Source organism: Heterocephalus glaber, unplaced genomic scaffold, assembly GCF_053883595.1.
Source record: "Heterocephalus glaber isolate CG9 unplaced genomic scaffold, H.glaber_assembly_v1.0 deba00001579, whole genome shotgun sequence".
In the NCBI taxonomy this organism is placed as follows: Eukaryota; Metazoa; Chordata; class Mammalia; order Rodentia; family Bathyergidae; genus Heterocephalus; species Heterocephalus glaber.
The window spans coordinates 8,370,969-8,390,856 of NW_028258360.1; the positions used below are offsets into that span (position 1 = coordinate 8,370,969).

A 19,888-nucleotide genomic window follows, 5' to 3' on the forward strand; every position below is an offset into this window, starting at 1 on the left:
CCTCTGAGAAGCAGGTGGCTGCCAAGGGCTTCCACAGGAGCATCTAAGTGCCCATTCTCTTGACCAAGAGGAAGTAGGTAAGTTACAGGCTCAGAAAAACTGGCTGGAGGACTCTGCTGTCTTTCTTGGCTTCCTTCCACCTCATCCACTGTATCTTTTCTCTCCCCTCTCCTGAAGAAGGTCTCATGGCTTTCTACGCAATGGAGAAGACATTGATTTGTCACTTACACTGATTAGAATTGCTTTCCCTGTCGTACATAGCTCAGTTCCACTTCTCTCAAACATTTTTGTTTTTAAACAGTTTCTTTTGGTTAAATGGAGAAATTTGTTGATAGAAATTTCATCTCTTGTGAGAAGAATTTTTCAAGAGGAGATTGACATTCTGAAGATCATATCCCATGGAAGCCCTTGGCTGAGCCTGCTTATTTATTTTCATGGCTCCGTGGAAAGGAGGAGACGGGAACCAGAAAGGTGAGCTGCCAGCCAAAATACCGCATGGCTGCCCTTTGCTCCCTGTCTTCACTCCTTGGGTGTCAGCTTCAGACCCCACCCCTAGGAGCTCACCTCTCCCCTGCTTCCTGTCTGTGTTTCCCAGCCAGGCTACGGAGTCATCCCGCTTTTCCGTCTCCACGCACCGCTCCTACCTTATTGGCTTCTACACTGTTAGGACACTTGACATAAGGACAGTGACCCGGACAGGGATGGAAGTTTCCATCCTGTATTTGGGGGACCTGGATAAAGACTGGCCAGGCTCTCAGGAATGAGCTTTGATGATCATCTAGGGCCCTAACATCATGGTAGATGTAGGTTATGGACGGGAAAAATCAAAATATTGAAGAATAAATATCTGAAAACTTTCCCTCATGTCTACAAATCATTTTCAATATAAGATCATAGCTGTCATAGAGAATGTATCCTATCAAACACATTTATAAGTGTTGTGAGATTTATAAAACAGAAAAACTGAAAACTGTTTTTGGCTCTTAAAAAGTAATATAAGAGAAAAGCTAAAAAAAGGTGGCTTTTAGAAAACAATGTGAGCTACAATAGTCTAAAACAATGACTTGCCCTTTTGTCCAAGTAGGATGAACCCTAATAAAATTACACAAATCAGCAAATATGTCAGACTTGGCTGGGTGAGTTAATTTGCAATAATAAAGTCAATGTACCACCAATCTTCCCCAAAGACAATCGGAGTTAAAAGGGAGTCGTATACTTGCTTATGCTGGCCATCTAATCACACCTGTAAAGTATGTGGATAAAACTACTAATAGAAGGAAATTATGCTGTCTTGTGCATCTTAACAATATGAGAAGTCGAGAGTTAGTGCATCAAGCTTGAGACAGTACAGGCTTCAACAGGGAAAACGTTTTGCAATGAAGGAAGACAGGCTCAGAGACTTACATCTGGGGACTCCATTTCATTTTGTCCCGTGAGTGTAAAAAGTCTACTTGTATGAGAAGATGCAGTAGCTGAGCGTAACATTAAACTGGAAATAGAGTGTTTCCAGCCAGAAAGCCTAGACAAGACTCAGCCTAAGGTAATAAGACCCCTGAGAGCCGTATGTAGGACAGAGCAAGGATCTGGAAAGAAAAGGAGCCAGTGCTGCAGTAGGAGACCTGCTGCCTTCAGGGAGCATTTCGTGAAGACACCGTGGTGTGTCACACCTGTGAAAGCTCCACATTCACACGAGGACGGCAAGCTGATGGCAAGCTGACATGGTGTGAGGACGGAGGGGTTGCTCAGTCTTGGGCCCTTTGGTATAGTTTTCATGTTCCTCTACTACACATTTTGTAATACTGCTAAATTACATTTAACAGAAATGTGTTGTTCTCTCCTTTCCCCTGAAGGATTTGGAAGACACTGATCATTGCTCTATACTGACTTCTGCAAACTGAAAGGATGGAGGGGAAGGCAGTAATGGGTAATTATAAACCAAAGATAAACACATTTCAATCAAAAGAAAAGCAAGTATGCTCCAGAATGCAAGACAATCTTTAAACTGAAAATATCTCCAGAAAGTTCTTATGTTTATAATGTTAACATGACCATCCCGTGTTTAGAAATAGATTCTGCTCTGCATACGTGGGCTCCAGGGTGATGATATCATCTCTCAAATTTCTGAAACACATCTTATTTGTTAATAAGTTTGCTGCATACAAATGACATGGTGTGTCCAGGGTATGTAGTATACATCGAGGGGCAGAGAAGAAAACAAGTCAAAATTGAAGAGAAATTCAAAGATAAAAAATATGCATAAAACCTGTAAAGTAGTACTTAGCGTTATTTTAGAGAAACTAATGTAAATTCTTATAATTTTAGGGAAATGGAAACTACAGATAACATAGTTCAGGTACTTGAGAGCTCAGAGAATTAGTGTCATCCATTATTCATTTATGGTATAGTCTCATCTTTGAATTGACTTGCTAAAAAAACCTTCAAATTGTCTCTAAATCTTGGGACATTGTGTACAATGAAGAAACAATACCAACACTGGAATGAGTTTGAGCTAAAATGTGGGGCACACCTCAACTAATTATATTTACAAGATAATTAATGAAAATCCTATAATTTGCTCTGGATATTTCCATATGATATACACTTGAGATTATTTTTAAACAGATTCATTCAACACTCATAAGAGTACATATAACATATACTGCTCACTTTGCATTACAGAGACTTTCATATTTGAATTAATTCCATCACTTCCCAAATATCTTTGAAGGAATTGTGGACAGTGACTTTTAAAGGAAAAGTTTTACAAATGATTCCATGGTAATACTGAAGAACATCTAAGCAAAGATTTTCACTTTGCCCAAAAAGAGTTATAAGAACCAAATAGCCCATAGCCTTAACGACCCAAGAGCTGAAATAATATGTAAAGCATCTTTTTGTCAAGATGCTGGATATGCACAGTGAAAGACAATGATCCCTGATAGATGGGGAAAAGCAGGCAAATCCTGTCTGCAGCTACTCCGGGTCACTGTCCAAGGAGATGTCCAGGTGGTGCAGGGCTGGGGAGCTCAGGAGGTGCTGGTGCACGGCCCAACTGGGGAGTCAGGCTGAGGTTCTGAGTGTGCCACACTGGCTGGAGTTGCCAGGGTGGGTGTCACAGCTTTGAGAGCTGTTCAGAGAGACAACTCCACAATGCTGCATATAGTTTCTCTCAAATCTTCGTCCAAGTATGGATCAACCAGGCACAGAAGGAAAGCGCCCAAAGCTAGGAAAATAATTGCTGAAAAAATGTCTGAGAAACTAGCGGGAAAGTTCCCGCAGAACTAGGAATAATGTCGGAGCCCATAGCCAATGTGGGAAACCTCGCGATTCCTAGAGAACACTCGGGGAGATTTTAGCCAAAATATAGTGCAACTCTAGACAAGACTCAACTCTTGTTCATCTCAAAAGCAAGATCCAAAAGGACCAAATAATTATCTTTGTTTTTATTTGTGTCCTAAAACAAAGTTCACAACTACCCTGGCAATACAAAATATCCAGGCAGCAGATAACACAAACAAGAAAACCAAACCTTGTAATGTGTATCATCCAATAAAAAAAACCCAGAGTCACAAAACTACAGCCCCTATTTTCTTGTTTACCAGCTAGTTTGCACATAGTTTTTCCTTAATTGGTAGCTGCTGGGGTCTGATCAGACCCTTGATACCTTTGAGGGGGGAACAACTGGGAAAAAGAGAGACAGAGACAGTATTCAAGATGCAAGAGGACCGCGAGAAGCATGCCTCTAGTGGACAGACTCAATAATCACCAGGTTTATCCACTTTTATTAGCAAGCAAGAAGCACAGGAAGAAGGGGTCGTGTGTCCTTTGTGGAACAGTAACGGCTGAAAAGATATTTTGAAAAACAGAGAACGGCTTAAACTTTTACAAGGGGAGTGTGTGAGAAGGGAACATGTTCTTCCCTATACCTGCATGCCTGTCCAAGTTAACAAGAAACAACTATTCTTTACATTTTCCTCAGTGGATATTATCCTGCCACAGGAGCACTGTGATTACGAGCATTCCCACACACAGCCAGAAAGTATTCAGCTTTCTGCATGCTTTTCTGCCTCCCAAGGCACGTCACATCAGCCTCGGGACTGTGGGACACAATCTGGCCCCCAGTAATTCCTCACATGGCCTGGTCCCCAGTAGGTACCAAAGAGTTTTTGTTTTGCAGCTTGAAAAATAATGGCATAGATTAAAGAATAATGTTCTCACCTGTTTAAGCTGTTTTTGTAAGTGAAAGCGCAGTGCATTCCTGGAGCAGTGGCTGGTGACAACGGAATGGTGAAGGGATTCTGCCTTCTCTGTGAGCCTTGCCCTCATTGCATATTGGAAGAAAGATTCTGAGGTCCGGGAATGTATGTTATTGATGACTTATATGGTGCCTAGGGAACATATGGATGACCTGTGGACCCTTGACATTGAGATTGTGTCGTTGTCAGAATTAGAAACTGGAGAAACAGCTGCTACCATGAAGATCTGACACTGTATTGGTAAGGGGAGAAGATGTACATTTAGGGTGGATGGATTTTACTTACAGTGGCAAATATCCAGATCGGGCCTCATGGCTTTTTATGGTAAACACAATGGCAGACTGAGGAAATGCTGAGCAGAACCAAAAGTCCTCCTGTCTCAAGAAACTCAGAACCGAGTAGTCATTGCAGTAACCAGCAGATTCGAATGTGGAACTGGCTGTCAGACATTCTTCTTCCCTCTGTAGGAAGCATGTCCGCATCCAGGCGTCCTGCATTAAGCACTTCCTCTCACCTCTCTCATATGAACAGGCATCTAACAACTGTCTTTCATTGGACAAAATTTTATATTGATTTTATTAGCAACCTGATTTGATTCCTTTTATTTACAGTTAGCTCAATGCTTAAAAAAATTAAAAAAAAATTCAAGAGAGTCTGTTGTTGGGTTTCTATGGTTTTCCAAGAATCATTGTGATTACAAAATAAATAATGGATTTTCAGGTAAGTTAATATAAATTTTTGGCCCTTGGTCTCTGGATTAATAAAAGTTTTTATTTATGATCCCTTTCAGCACTACAATTCTCTATTGCATGAGATATTCCATGAGATATAAAGTCATGAAACTGTCATCATTTGAAATTAAAGTGCATGTTTTCCTGTCACAGAAAGAAGCATCTTAACAGGACGTGGCTTTTCAAATGTTGCTTTCAATGATTATAAGATTTTTGTAAGTCCTCTAAATGTTTCATTTTTACAGCATTCCTCTCAAGTGATGTAAGCTTATTTGCTTCTGACATACAAATGTTGCTCCAGGGCAAACTGCAAGATGCAGAGAGGCAGAGGGCAGCCATTGCTGCGGGGACCCTTTGATTACTGCAGGGACACGGTGAGACCCCTACAAGTCCCTGCCAAGTGCACTGGGTGCAGGCTGCACGGTAGACACTCCCACCCAGGGCTGCCAGGAATTCGGGGTCCAGCCCTGCCCTTCTGTGGCCTGTCCCTCCTGCCACGTTAGTTTGACCACGTAGCTGTGTCTCCACACTTCATGCACAAAAGCCAAACTAAGGTGAGTTTGTGTCTGCAGGATTCCTGTGCCTGAGTGTTTGGGTTACTAATATAAAATGTATAGACTATTTAATGTACAGGTTTTGCAAAGAAATAGGGGGTTTTAACTGTAGTATTTGTAGCTAATATGTGTGCTCTTTCTTTATCTTTCGAAAGAAAACAATCATGCAAGCAGTTAGGTGCATAATGAGGATTTTCTGAACTCTAAACCTAAAAGAAATGCATGACAGTGGCGTGGCTAGAATGTCTTTTCTATCCGTACAGATCCTGAGCTTTGAATATGCACTTTTAAAACAGCGTGGTAGGGGTTGAGAGAGAGAGATTCTGCATTTATTGAAGTCATTTTCTTTGCTGCTGGCTTTTGCCTGCTTTAACTGAAAAAATTTTAACTCACCTGATGATTATGCTTCAAATCATTTGTTTCAGCACATTTAATCAAATGTGTCTGATATAAGCTAAACAAATACTCAACACAAGTTAGATTGACAATAAATGGCAATCAGTTTTGAATGTATTCAGCATTCGAGCTTGCCAAGTGCCTATGTGTGTTTAGAGGAAAAATGTGAATAAAGTTGCACAAGTGTATGTCTCAAGAACAATGATTTTGATGAACTCTTTTCTTTATTGGAGAAAGACTGGCTTTTCAGGGCCTTATCCTCAACCTTCATTAGCAGTTTGTTTCGGGAAGCCCTTCTCTTAACGACAAGGCATTATTTGATGTTAAGTGAGGCATAGGAGATTTGTTTGAATGCACAAATTTGCACCTATTTAATATTTTCAAGTGTTTGGTTTAAGGTGTTTTGGTGCTTCCGCAGCTGCGGAGCAGGAGGTGAACAAGAAATCCTGCCTAACTTTTCAGAGAGAAGACGGATGCTACTGTACCAAGGGACTTGCTAAGCTAAGTAAAACATGTTTGCACTGTCAGAATCATCCAACTCCCGTTGTTATTTTCTGGCATTCGCACACTAATCACAATCACATTTATCGCTCACGTAAGAGACCTGTGATCTGCAGATGTCACTGGGCCTTCTCAATAGCTTAATATGAGACAGATGGCCTGGCATTAGTAAGTGGAGGGGACCAAGGAGCCTCTGCTGGTTTGCACATTTTCCTCATAAAGATCCTTTTGTGCAACAATGGAGCATTTAATACAGACAGGATTTTCCATAAGGGGATGTACAGTGAGTTAAATTACTTTCTTTATACTTCCTAACTCTATGAGCACATCAGATGTAGCACGCTTTCATTCATCAGCCCTCTCCCTGTGCCTTGTGACCTTAGGTTCTTATCCAGAACACAGGGACATCTACCGTGGCAATATTCTCATCTTTGGATAGAAGCATATAAGAGACCAATGTGAATGGTTTAAATGTAATTAAAAGGCAGACAGGGATAAAAAAACAAGATGGAGGTATATGGGAACCATGTGATTCTTGCAAGAAATAAAACGTTAAAGATAAAGACTCAAATAATTAAAAAGGAAGAGTGTAGGGAACAGGGGAAGGGGACGTTACCAGAACCTCTGCAGTGAGTCCTGGTCTCCTGCGAGCCACCGCAGCACATGGCAAATTACAGGAAAGATAGAAAAATGAGACTGAGGAGAAGCTGAGCTTGGGGTTTGATCAGTGCTGCTCAGGGCAGCAAAGTCGAAAGCCCCCAGTTTACTGCACCTTTTTGTTCAGTACATCGGTAGAAACAAACGTAACAAATGACTTGCAGAGAGTTCAGTACATCGAGAGAAACAAATGTAACAAATGACTTGCAGAGAGTTCCGTACTTCACATTGGGATTAAACAAGGTGTAACAAAAGGCTTGCAGAGAGTTCAGTACATTCTGGGTAAACAAGATGTTAACAGTCCAAGAACAATGAGGAACCGAGCAGATGTTTGTTCTCCCGGGATGTTTTCAGCTCTCAGGATGTTTCTTGTCCTGGAGAATGGCAGCATCACTGGATCACTGCAGTTTCAGTTGTGACCGGAGGCCAAACGAGTTATTCTGTAGCTGGGCTGTAGGCAAGAGAACTAGGCTAACCAAATGGTTTTTACCCTAAAATTATGTAGCATTGCTCCCAACAGAAGAGGATAGAATAATTATCATACTGTTATGTGCAAATGCTTATGCCCCTTCCCCCCTAAATCCCATATTAAAACCCTAGTCCTCAGTGTGGGTCTTTTGGGAGGTAATTAGGGTTAGAGTAGCTAATGGGGATTGAGGCTGTAATGGTAGGAGTTACAAAGAAAGGGAGAGAGGAGAGATGCATCTCCCTCTTCCATGTGAGGTTACAACAGGACCGTGCTGTCTGCAATCCAGGAAGACCCCAGAGGCCAGAATTGAGGCCGCCTTCATCTTGGATTTTCAGCCTTCTGAATGGTGAGAAGGAAATGTCTGTTGTTCACTCCAGCCAGCCTATGGCGCTGCGTTGTAGCCTCCGAAACTAGGGCAAATGCAAACACAAATCGACCCGAAGAGCCGGGTGCATCTGGGGACATTTTTTGGCGATTGATCCTTTATCACTATGAAGTGAAAATGTAAGGTGCCTAAGTTCTGTCACAAATAAACGGATAACATGAATAGCCCTATACCAACGAATGTAGTTTAACTCAAAATAAAATATTACCTCAAAGAAAACTTTAAGCCCAAGAGCTTCATTGGTGAATTCTATCAGACAATTTAAGAGATCATTGTACTTTTGCACAAAATATTTCAGGAGAGTGAAAAGGAAAGTAGTTCTCCATTTAGTCTTCAGCAGCAAATTCTTACTAAAGCCAAACAAAGATATGACAATGAAAGAAAATTATAAACCATACCTTTATAAATGGAGATGCAAATGGCTTCCAACTAAATTTTAAGCCAATAAAGTCCAACAATATATTGAAAGAATAATATCTTAACTATGTGTGATCCATCCAAGAATCCACACCAGGTTTACTATTCAAAAGTTAATAAGTGTAATTCACTATGTTAACAAACTAGGGAGAAGTTGAGAGAAGGTAGGAAGGAAAGAGAGGGAGGGAGGGATCAGGTGGTCTTCTCAATAATGCAAATGACATTTAACAAAATCCAGCACCCGTTCTCAGCAAACTAGAAATAGAAGAAAACTTCCTCATTCTCGTAGACGACACCTACAGCAGGTGTGTAGTCATCATCATGGATGAAGGCAAAAGACTAAATGCTTTTCCTTGATAGTCAGGAGTTGGCTGGGCAGTTCATTTTCATCAGTGAGAGCAATATGATTCTAAAGATTGCAGTAGGCAAGGAAAAGAACCAAATGCATTTATATTGGAAAGGAAGAAGTAAACCTGTCTTCCTTTGCAAAGGACATGCGATTCATATAAAAACACAGATTCCACAGAATCTGCAGAAAAGCTACTAGAATTAGTGAACTCATCAAAGGACCAGGATTGGAGGCCGTTATACACAGTACACATTAGCAGTAAACTTGGAGAAATGGAAATTTTAAAATAGCATTTAAAGTAGCATTAAAATATGAAACTTAGGGACAGATACTACAAATTGTGTGTAAAACCTGTGTACTAAAAACTAAGAAATACTGTGGAAAGAAAATTAAAGTAGACTTAAATCAACTGTTAGATATGTAAATGTTCAGGGATTGGAGCACTCAAGATTGTTGAAATGCCTCTTGCCCACAAATAATAGACTGAAGGCAGCCTAATCACAACCTCATCAGCCTTCCAATACAGCAACAAGCTGATTCTAAAATTCACATGAAAATTCAAAAGACTGAAGATAAGCAAAAATGATTTTATAAAAACAAAAACTATACTTGAGGGTTTAACGTGATCTGATTTTAAGACTGTGTATTGACAGTGTAAATTTATGTAAGTGGATCAATGGACTAGAATAAATTTCAGAAATAGATCCACACGTACATGGTCAACTGATTTTTTACAAGATGCAAATGAATTCAGTGGATTTGTGGTAGCCTTTAAAGATACTGAACAAAGATAATTGGATGTCAAAAGTTATTTTTTAAAAAGGAACCTTATAGCATATACAAAATTAACTCTAAATAGATAATAGACCTAAATGTAAAAAGTAGGTTATAAAATATTGAGGAGGAAGCATAGCAGAAAACCTTTAGAATGTCTGACCAGGTAAAGATTTCTAAAATAAGGCACAAAGTCACAAATATAGTAAAAAGAAATCGACAAACTGAATATCATCAAAGTTGAGAAAGTTTCTTCCTTCAAATCCACTGTTAGAGGGTTGAATTATAAATCATTCATTGGGTTAAATTATTTGTAGTGTACCTTTCTGGCAAATGACTTATACTTAGAATGTATAAGAGGTTTTCCAAATTCAATAAAAAGACATTAAACTACCCAATGCAAAATGGCAAGCGATGTGAACAGATATTTCATAAAAGAAAACATATGGGAGGTCACTCACTGAGCAAATGGAAATGTGGTCAACATCAGAAGTCTTGAGGAAATGGAAATTAAAATTGCAGTAGCATTGCCCACCTGTTAGCATGTCTAAAATTAAAAGATAACATGCCAAGTGCTGGCAACCAACTGGGTTTCTCTTGCACTGCTGGCATGAAAGTAAAATGGTACAACTACTGTGTAAGTGCTAGGGAGTTACTCAGAATATCACACTTCTTCCTCAGCTGACCTACCCACCCTACTGCTAGGTATTTATCCAAAACATATGAAAGCCGTGTTTGTCCACAGGAGAATGGGGTATGAATGTTCAGAGCAGCATATTTTGTGTGTACATATCAGCCCAACCTAAAGACTCAAATGTTAATCAACATGTGAATGACAAGACACGCCTCAAGCTTTCCTGCGGTGGCCTGTGGTTGCCAATTCACAAGCTGTTGACTTGTTGGTTGCCATTTTGGTATTCGTAGTGTGCCTGCGTTATTTGGCTGTCCAAGTGATAGGAAATGTGCTCTGAAAATGAACACAGTGAATTATTTTCTGTGCCAAGGTGTCATGTTCCTTACTGTGACCAAGCATCCAGGTCTTCAACTGTAAAGGGGAAGATGAAATAAACAGTAGCACATGTCTTTGAAATCATCAGATTTGCATAATTGTATCAAACCTGACCATATCTTTACACAACTTAAGATGAACTTGGAGGACCTAGACTTTTATAACCTATGGGGAAGCTGGAGTTTTAACTGTTCACTGATCAAAAATGGTGCTGTTTCTCCACAATGTATATGAAATTCTCCATCTGCTAGTGTATACCAATGCTTTGAAGGACATGATTGTAGCCATGGTGTTCTATAAGGAGCGTTTGTGTTCGCAAATAATCATCAAGAGCTAGCAAGTTATCACTGTATTTCCATGTTCAAGCCCCAGTGAAGTTAAGAACAGCATCTACAGAGGCAGAGTAGATTCTCAGAGTGATGAAATAATTCACTTCATACTCTCTCCCATCAGATGAAACTACTGATTTCTGTCCTAGAGAGTGACAGAAACTTCAGAATGTAATTGCAGCCACGTTCTTAGGTGTTTCTACTTCAGACAATCCTGTTTATCACCCCTTATCTCACTGGGTCGGCAGGGTGGGTAACGGGTGCTCCTGTGTTAGCCAAAACATTGCTCCTTCAGAACCAGGACATCGTTATGTGAACTTAGACATCATCAAAGGCAAGTCAGCAACTGTATCTCACTTGGGAGAAAAACATCACCTTTGGGTAATGGACTGATACTGACCTTGTTAGAATACAGTGGCTGTGTGCTTAGGGAGCAGCCGATGTTTTACACTGTGTTGGAGGCAGTTGTGAAGCCGAGGCCGTCTGTTTACTACGGGATGGAGAATGAGAGGGGAAGACCTGCGGCTCAAATGCGTCACATTTATGCATTGTGCTTTCTTTTTTCGCTACTAGTTTTCTTTTTATTTATAAACCACTAATACAGAAACTTAGGGGTGTGATACAAACACACATATCTCAAAGATAAAACCTAGAGCTCAGAAATTTAAGCTACTTAGCAACGAGAAGTTGCGTGCTGAATGCCCATTCCTGTTTTAATGGGCTCTGTTTATTTGATGCCTCTTGAGGTTTCAGATGTTGAACACCAGTGGAAACTTCATTAAGCCAAATTTGTGACCATTTCGTTCTCCTCTAGAAATCTTGCAGTATAAAGAGAGGTGGAGTATTTTTGTACATTGTATCGGACAATAAATATGGACGTGCTAATAGTCTTCAAATCACATTTTTATTTCTCTTGTGCTAAATGTATGAGATGCCAGGAAAACAAATAGATACTGAAATGTCTGTTTTACTTTTAACTCACATTTTTGCCGGTTTACACTATTCTTGGTACTATGTTTGAGTTGTTTTGATAGATTCAATGATTTTGCAAATTATTTAACTCTGATTTGAGACTGTAGCCTTCCCTCTTTATACGTGGAAAACATCTCACAGTCTCAGGAATGTTACGGATAATTGATCCTATCTTAGCATTCAGAACATATTTCAAATCACTTAAAAATAGAAAATCTAAACGGAAGTTTTAAAAGTATCTCATTATTTAATCCATTCCTGAACATACAGTGTTATGGGAAGTAGTGGAATTCACATTCCGTGCCGAGAACAATACTTTTTTATAACGCATGTATCCTACAACTTTCCAGATAATTGATTGTTTGAAACTCACTGAATGCTGTTACTGAGCACAAGCACAAGGCGCCCTGCTGTTTCAGATCTGCACACGCGTGTGCGATGCACACTCGCTTGATTCAGTGGCCTCAGCCTGAGCACGCGTGGAACAGGTTCCCCAGCCGGCCGCGAGCGAACCCCTGGCCCGGCGGGCAGCACCCTCGTCCACCCCACCCGGCCCCGGCCACCCAAGTCTCTGAGCCGCCCCGGGCCGCGCGGCTCAGCCAGGGTCACCGCCGCCGTGGCCTCTGTTCCGGGCGCTGTCCGCGGGTCGCTGTCCCCGCGCCGCCGCGCCGGCTCGGGCACAAGTCCGGCCGGGAAAGTTCGCGCGCCCCACGCGCGGGTCCCCAGCGGAGGAGGCTCGCGGGCGCGCGCGGAGGGGCCGGGGCCGGAGGGCGGGGACAGAGTCTGCGGGCGGAGGCTGCGGAGGGCGCTGCGGCGCGCGGTCCGGTCCCAGCCACCCGGGCACTGCGTTCCCCAGCCCAGCACCTAGCGCCCAGCACCTAGCGCCCAGCACCGGGCACCCGGCACCGAGCACCCAGCCCCGAGCACCGGGCACCCGGCCCCGAACGCCGAGCCCCACCGCAGCCGCCGGCGCCGGACGCATCCCGCAGGTAGGGAGGCGGTGCGGGGCGCGGGGACCTCGGCCCGCTGGTCGGGCGCTGCGGAGCCAGAGGCGCTGGGCGCGGAGGCGGCTGCTCCGACCGCGCCCGAGTCCCGCCGAGGCGCTGGACGCCCTGGCTGCGCGGGCGGGGAGGGGGCGCTGCAGCCCCGGCCGGGCCGGGCCGGGCGGAGCCGAGCCCGCGGAACTCTGGACCGACCGGGCCGGGGCGGGGCGCGGCGGGCAGACGGACTGGGGCGGGCGGTTCCCGGGTGGAGAAGCGGGCGGGCGGCGCGGGCGGCGCGGGCGGCCTCTGCCCCTCGGCCCCTCCCCGGGGACGGAAAGGGACCGCCGGAGAACAAAGGTGTGCGAGCGGGAAGGCCGAAGTGGGTCCGCGCCCTCCAGCGACCCGCGGGCGCTGCCAGTCCATTGTCTCGGGGCCGCTCGGCGGGGTCGCCCTCCAGGCGGGGTGGACCCGGCGGCCGTCGGTGTCACTGCAGCCGGCGCCGGAACCAGGTGGAGCTCGCTCAGCTCTGCCGGTGCAGCCAGCGGTGGACGCTCACTTGTGGCTCGGAACTCTGCGTGGGAGGCGGGGTGGGGCCGGAACCCTAAGGTCCCGCGTTGATCTTTGGCCCCGGACGGGTTCGGCGGGGCCAGGCCAAACTTAGCGGGTCTTGGGCGGCGGAGGGGCAGCGCTGGGCCGCTCCCTGGCCGACCTCCTGCTCTGGCTGTCTGTGAGAATCACAGGAGTCCCCAGGTCTCTGCTGGGCCAGGGTCACTGCCTCCACCCGTGTTTGCCGTGCGTTCTTGGGAGGCTGTGAACTCCTGCACCGCTCATGGCCCGGAGTTTTTCATTTAGACTTCAGAGGGAGGACGGGCGATCCAGGGAGCAAAGCCCCAGACTTAGGAGGGGCAGCCATGAGTACTCCCAGACCGTCCAACCTCCTCTTCCCGACATGAAGTAATGCATAGCTGCCGGAGCAAATAGCTCCAGGTGTTCCTAAAAGCTTTCACACGGTCCATAGGTTAAAGTTGTGTACCACGTGTCTGTCAGAATGCTTTCTGTTTGCTAATGGCATGCAGGTGTATGTGATCCACACTTAACCCTGACAACTAGGGTCTCTTCTCACATGAGGGCCACTCGCCTGAGCGTAGAGGTTTATGTTTGGTGGGTTTTTCTGGAAGCCAGCATATATGTCATTGCTTTACAGCCAGCCCTAATATGTCCTAGAGATTGAATTGCAGCCTGCAGAAATCATCCAGAGAGTGATATTTGTTTACTAAAGAACAAATTAGTTTAATCAATACAGCTTCATCTAGAGGGCACAGTGTAATGGTTGGGCTGGTCTGGATCCTATGAGAATTGGGGGAGGATTTAATAAAGTGAATGGTTTGTTCAAGACTCCGCAAAATAGCTAGGGTATTTTACATGTGCAGCCAACGCTCTAAAGATAGCCCCGTGGGGAATTGGAGAGTGCGTGAAGATACAAGCTCTGGCAGCCTCAGCCCCAGGTCGGCAGTGTGATCCCTAAGCAGTTCGTCCCCCGCAGGTACCAGGGCGTGTCTGCTAACCAGGAGCCACAGAAGGAGACTGAATAAAATTAGAAACATGTCCTCCTCTTTAGGAAATCAGGGAGGGATTAAAACCTGGTGGGTAGGAGATTCAGAGAAGACGTGTGTGTCTCACATATCGGTGCACACGTGTGTGTCTTTACGTATGGTTGGAACTTGCGGACTGAATGTGGTAGACGTTTGCATGAACGAGCAAAGCTGTGCTTGGGGTCTGGGCCGCTTGCTAATGGTGCTGCTCTCAGTCTGAGCCTGGGCTAAGTAAGCGGCTGAGCAGCAGGTCTGCCCTTTCCACATCTTTCCCCAGGCAAATCTGAGCTCTTGACAGCCTGTGTTCCTAGAATGAGAAAATGCTGGGGGGAGAAGGGAGCTTTCCAAAGGATTAGCTCCAGCTCTAGCCTTGCAAGGAGGCAAAGAGACCGGGGAGTTTAGAGAGTCCCTTGAAGCTCAGCAGCAGAACTTGGTGTCTTTCTGGGCGCTGGCGTGTCTGTCAGTGTGGAGGGCTGGCTTCCCGAGCCCCTCCTGACACGGGGCTGGCCGTCCTGTCTCGGACAGATGGCCGCAGTCCTCCCATCTCCTTGGGCCTTTTCCGTTCGGTTCTCTGTCCATCCCCAGCCCTGTCTGGTTCGTTCTCCTGTCCGGCTTCCGCTCCACACAAGGCACCGTTCATTGTTAAGGCTTCAGAGAGCAAAGAGAGAGCGTGCCAAGAGACCCGGGGATCTCACTGAGATTAAACACATGCAGTTAACCCTGGAGGCCTGAAAAGAGCAAAGCCGGGCAGAAAACACAGTGGGTTTGCCCCTGCAGGCGCGGAGGTGAGGACAGTCTTAGGGGTGGGATGCTCACCCTGGGGAGGTGAGGCGCCCTGTCAGGACACACCGCGGGCCATCTGCTGTCCCATCCCTTCTCTCCTGTGCTCTTCACACTTGCCCGGCCAGGAGGCAGAGTGGCCTAGACACTCATTCCACTTCCCATTGCAGCCACCCCTCTCCCAGAGTCCTGGCACACGTGGATCCTCTGCTGAGGCTGTGCTTTCTGGGCTGCTGGTCAGCTTGGCCGTCACATCCTGACACCCTGCCCTGCACTTGGTCCCTAAGCTTTACAGAGCTTCAGGAAGCCGAGCTGATGAGCTCCTGTAAGTCAAGCATTGACCCTCAGCTTGCCTGTCTGAAGCAGGGGCTTGTTTTCCAGGCAGTGTGCCCCGGGACATTCACACAGCGTAAAGTAATAAAATGTCATTAACAGTTCCTGGAAATGAGCAAAGGTGCACGTGTGGGGCGACTTGACTGAAAAGATTAGTAAGCGCTGTCCAGGGTCGGGCCGGCTTCTCCTTGGGCTGTCCTTCTAGGTTTCCTGCAGGAGCCGGAGCGGACAGGATTCTCCAGCCGGCCCTGCAGGACTGGAACCTGAGCTGGGACCCAGCAAGGCCCTGGGTCACCCCGTGGGTCTGCCGTGGAGGAGAGCCACATCACCGCGTCACTAGGAATTTCAAGTTCTGCCTCTCTGTGGGGCTTGAATGGCCTGGTTTTCCTATTTGTTAGGAAGACTTCCAGCTCGATTTTTTTTTTTTCATTTTTTGGATCACCAGAAAGACAATGCACAAGGCAATTCATTTGAGAGATGTTTAGATTTACATTACTGCACTGTAACTAAAAATCTACACAGACAAAATCTTTGAATACATTTAAGCTTGAGGCCAGATCATGTCAAGTGTTATCTGAGGCTGGGTCTTGCTGTGTGACTAGGCGCGTGCCCCACCAGATTGCAGTTCTTTATTTGCAGTTGTGCTTGGGAAGATAGCCAGCATGACCTGGCTGTCGTGATTTCTGCCTGTGGTTCCGTGGACCCGGGGCAGGCTGGGAGCGGCTCCACCTGTACCCTCTCCCCTCCTGCAACTCCTTCCTCTGCCCTTTGCCGTCCGGCTCCTCTGGCCCCTGCCTAGCCCACTCTCTCCCACTCCTCAGTGGACCCAGTGTTCTCTTTGGCCCTCTGCACGGCCACTTTCCTTCTGTACCATCCTGGCCCCCTCGTTGTCCTCTTGTTTGGACCACTGCTGTGTGGCTGCGTCCATACCAATGCCTGCAGCTCTTCTGCACCTTCTGACCTGTGTCTCCCTGCAGGCCACCTTGACTGAATGTCCCCACCACGCCTGCCTTCGGATCTCCACACTGAAACCTTGGCCTCTGCTGCCCTCCCTGAGCCTGCTCTCTTCTTCCTCTTGCTTCTTACCCAGATTTCCTCTTCTGCCCCCTCTTCCCTTCCCTCTCCCCTTCTAGTCTCCATTCATCTTCAGGTCTTTACAATTTATGCCATGATGATTGCTCAAATTAATCTTTGCTATTCATTGCTTCCTCGAACCAGTCCTCCAGGCTCAGCCTCCCGAGTGCTGGGATTACGGGTGCACACCACCACGCCCGTCTACCCAAGCTTCTCAGTCCCCTGCCTGACTCAGTGATCAGGCCCTGCTTCCTCCTCTGCTCTCATCTGTGCCCCTCCAAGCCAGGCTCACCGTTGCCAGAGTCTATTTTAAATGCCCCGTTGGCCAGGACTCCCCTTGCTGAAGGGCCTGAGAGACCTCCTGTCACCCACAGTGTGAAGGTGCTTGTTCCTCTGCTTGAGCGGCTGCCTACCTCCTCCTCCCTGGCTGGAGTCACATGCCTAGCTTTGCTCACACTGGCTTGTGGGCAGCTCTCTGCACAGACCTCAGCATTCCTTAGTGCAGTGGCTTCTTTCCTCCTCCGGTGTGCTGGACAGGAGCCCACAGCCGCCCCTCTGTGGACATCTCCTTTCCCCATGGTGTAAGAGCTGCTCACTGTCCACCTTGCCCAGTCTGGCACTGGCCGCTTCCTGACCCTCTCAGCGTGCCAGGCATCTGCGCATGGACAGGAGCCTTGGAGGCTCCCACTGCCCAGCTCCCCCACTGGACAGAGCACCTGTGCAGTCACATCCTGCCTTCTTCGTCCTTCTCACTCTCTCTCCACCTCTTTTCCCTCCCTCAGAAAGCATGTCCTCACTTTATGGTAAGGAAAAGAAAATACGGGGAGACTGAGTAATTTATTCAAAGTCACACTGCTAGCTTAGGAGGGATCCAGACATCGGCAAAGGTCTGATTATTTACCCTGTGTTCTTATTACTTCTTAAATGAAAAGGAATTGCTTCTTTAACAAATGCATGTAGGAAACCATGTATAGCCGGCTGCAATAACCTACCCCACTGAGCCCCGTTCAACCTGTAGCCTGTTTGTGGGTAGCCCAGAAGCTAGGCATGTTGCTTACATTCAAAAATTATAGTTAGGCAAAAATCAACAGCCCAAGCAAAAGCTGTGTGAAGAGCTCAGGTCCTTCAGCCCACAGAGCCTGAAAGATTTGCATCTGAGCCCTTACAGAAACGTTAGCCAGGCCCTGATGCATAGCAACAATGGAAACTGAAGCTCACGTCTAATATAATGTATGTGTGAGTTTGCAAATAACTATAACACTGGAAAAGACTGGACTTAACAAACATCAATTGCAGATGTATAGAATTTCAACAAAAATATATGACTCATATCATGTGCAAGTAACTGATGTCATATTTAGTTCTTAAGTTTTGATGCTTATCCCTTATCTACAAATAGTTACCATGACAGGCATAATTATTATTGAACAACAACGCAGGAGAGTTAATACTTCGTAAATGTCTATGTGAGCATTTTGGATAGAACGTTTGTTTGAAGGTCTGGATAGGGGCAAGTGTGATGTTCAAATTCTAATAAGCTAAATTGAATTATACATAAAAATAGGCCTTTGAATGCCTCTTTTTTTCTGTAACTAGAGTGTTGAAAGCATTTTAATTTCATTTTTATTGCTGGAATTAGTTAGTATTTTAAAAATAAACCTGAGACGTTAGCAACCTCTAGCATGTGAAACCATATGCCTTTAATGAACAAATGTGAAATATTAAATAATTCCTTTAAGAATGATAAAGTCTTACCCGGCTTACTCATTTTCTTTCCAATTTAGATTCTTGGTTATAAGAGCTCAGTAATATGTGGCTGGTAGTCCCTGGGTAGAAATGATTCCATGAGCTTCCAAATCTTCTTTAAAAATTCTATTACTATGCCTTTTATCTTTATTATTTGGGACAAAGAGCCATTAACTTTCCATTTATTTCAGTGATTTAAAACTTAATGCCAAGGAAGACAAGAGAAATACAGCCCAAGAAATGAAGAAACTTAGAGGAGGATGCTGAGGATACAGTTTTATATAGGTTAGGCTTGCTATTTTTATTTTACAGTTTGCAGAAACAAATAACAGACTTTGGTGTGACTCTAAGACACTTTATTGGTTGGGATGGGAGCTCCCTAAAGCTACAGATGCACAAACATTTAGATAAGGGTCCAAGTGGAGTTTTGCTAATAAGAATACAAAGCAGATACTGAGGCGGGAAATCATGGGCGTAAGATGACCAATAAGGGGCTCCCTTAGGCTGCAGGAGGCTGGCATCCCTGCTCTGCTCCCCACTTCTCGGGGAAAGTGTGGGGAATGTGTGTTCTCCTGCATGCAGGGGGCCAGACAGAGTGACTCGTAGGTTTAAAGGAGGTCACGTTTTCAGTGGCACTCCGAGACTTCAGTTAGGGCTGATCTGCCATGGAGAAAGTTTCAGTGGGTTTAGACTCTTCTGAAAAGTTCATTCGGCTGATGTCTGGGCAGCTAAGAACATTTGAGCTCTCTATCAAGATGTCACTGGGAACCCCAGAAAGGAAAGAAGTCCTCTGAAGGGCACAAGACCCAGCAGTGACAGATGTGTGACCTAACATGGGAAAAGAGGGTCCTCCTGCAGGCCCGCACCCTAGTGTGTGCTGTCAAGACAGTGCTGTGTGTAGCACATGGCAGGAGAGTGGGATTTAAGATGTTAGGGGAAAGAGAATTACAGCTCGATGAGCAGGAGTTGTACAATTAGACACAATGCCAGTGGGAAGGAAGCCTCCTTGACGAAAAATAATGGCTTCGTGGTCACCTGGTATCATCACTGACTAAGGAAAGGTGTTACCTAGAGATGCCACCGGGGAGGGGACATTTAGCAGGGACGCAGGGGCAGACCATCCAGACAGAATGAAGAAGGGGCCCATGAAGCCAGGAGAAAGTGAGGCTCATCTGCGTGGCCACAGAGGCGCCTCACACTGCAGAGACAATTTGAAAACTGCTATGACTCGCACACAACTCAGCTTGATTTTTGTCTCTCTGTACCCTTCTCCATTAAGAAAACACTCAATAAATTTAAAAGAAAGCAAAAGAATCTTGTGTTAAAGCCCAAGACAGATGAGGATATTCAAATGTCAGTTAACATTTTTAAGTGAATTCAAGTTAGGCCAAGTCCATTCTGTGCCATCACCCTGAGAACTGCAGATACCTCGGTTCGGGAAGTTATTTTGTTCCATGATTTGGGCAAAGATGGTCATATTTGTGTTTGTGTTTGTGTGGGAGAGATGGTTGTGGTCCTGTTTTCCACCCTGATGCAGAATTCACAACAAAAATAACATTTTGCCAAATGCTTCTGTTTGCG

The 19,888-nt window shown here is 45.4% G+C and overlaps 1 protein-coding gene across 1 annotated transcript in view; it reads left to right on the forward strand.

Moving 5' to 3' along the window:
* Positions 1–12,554: 12,554 nt before the first annotated feature.
* Positions 12,555–19,888, forward strand: part of Myo16 (myosin XVI) — a 531,552-nt gene continuing 524,218 nt past the window's right edge. Inside the window, exon 1 of the mRNA XM_087193116.1 lies at positions 12,555–12,788. The gene's annotated coding sequence lies outside the window, so the exon portion shown is untranslated. The remainder of the gene's footprint in view (positions 12,789–19,888) is intronic.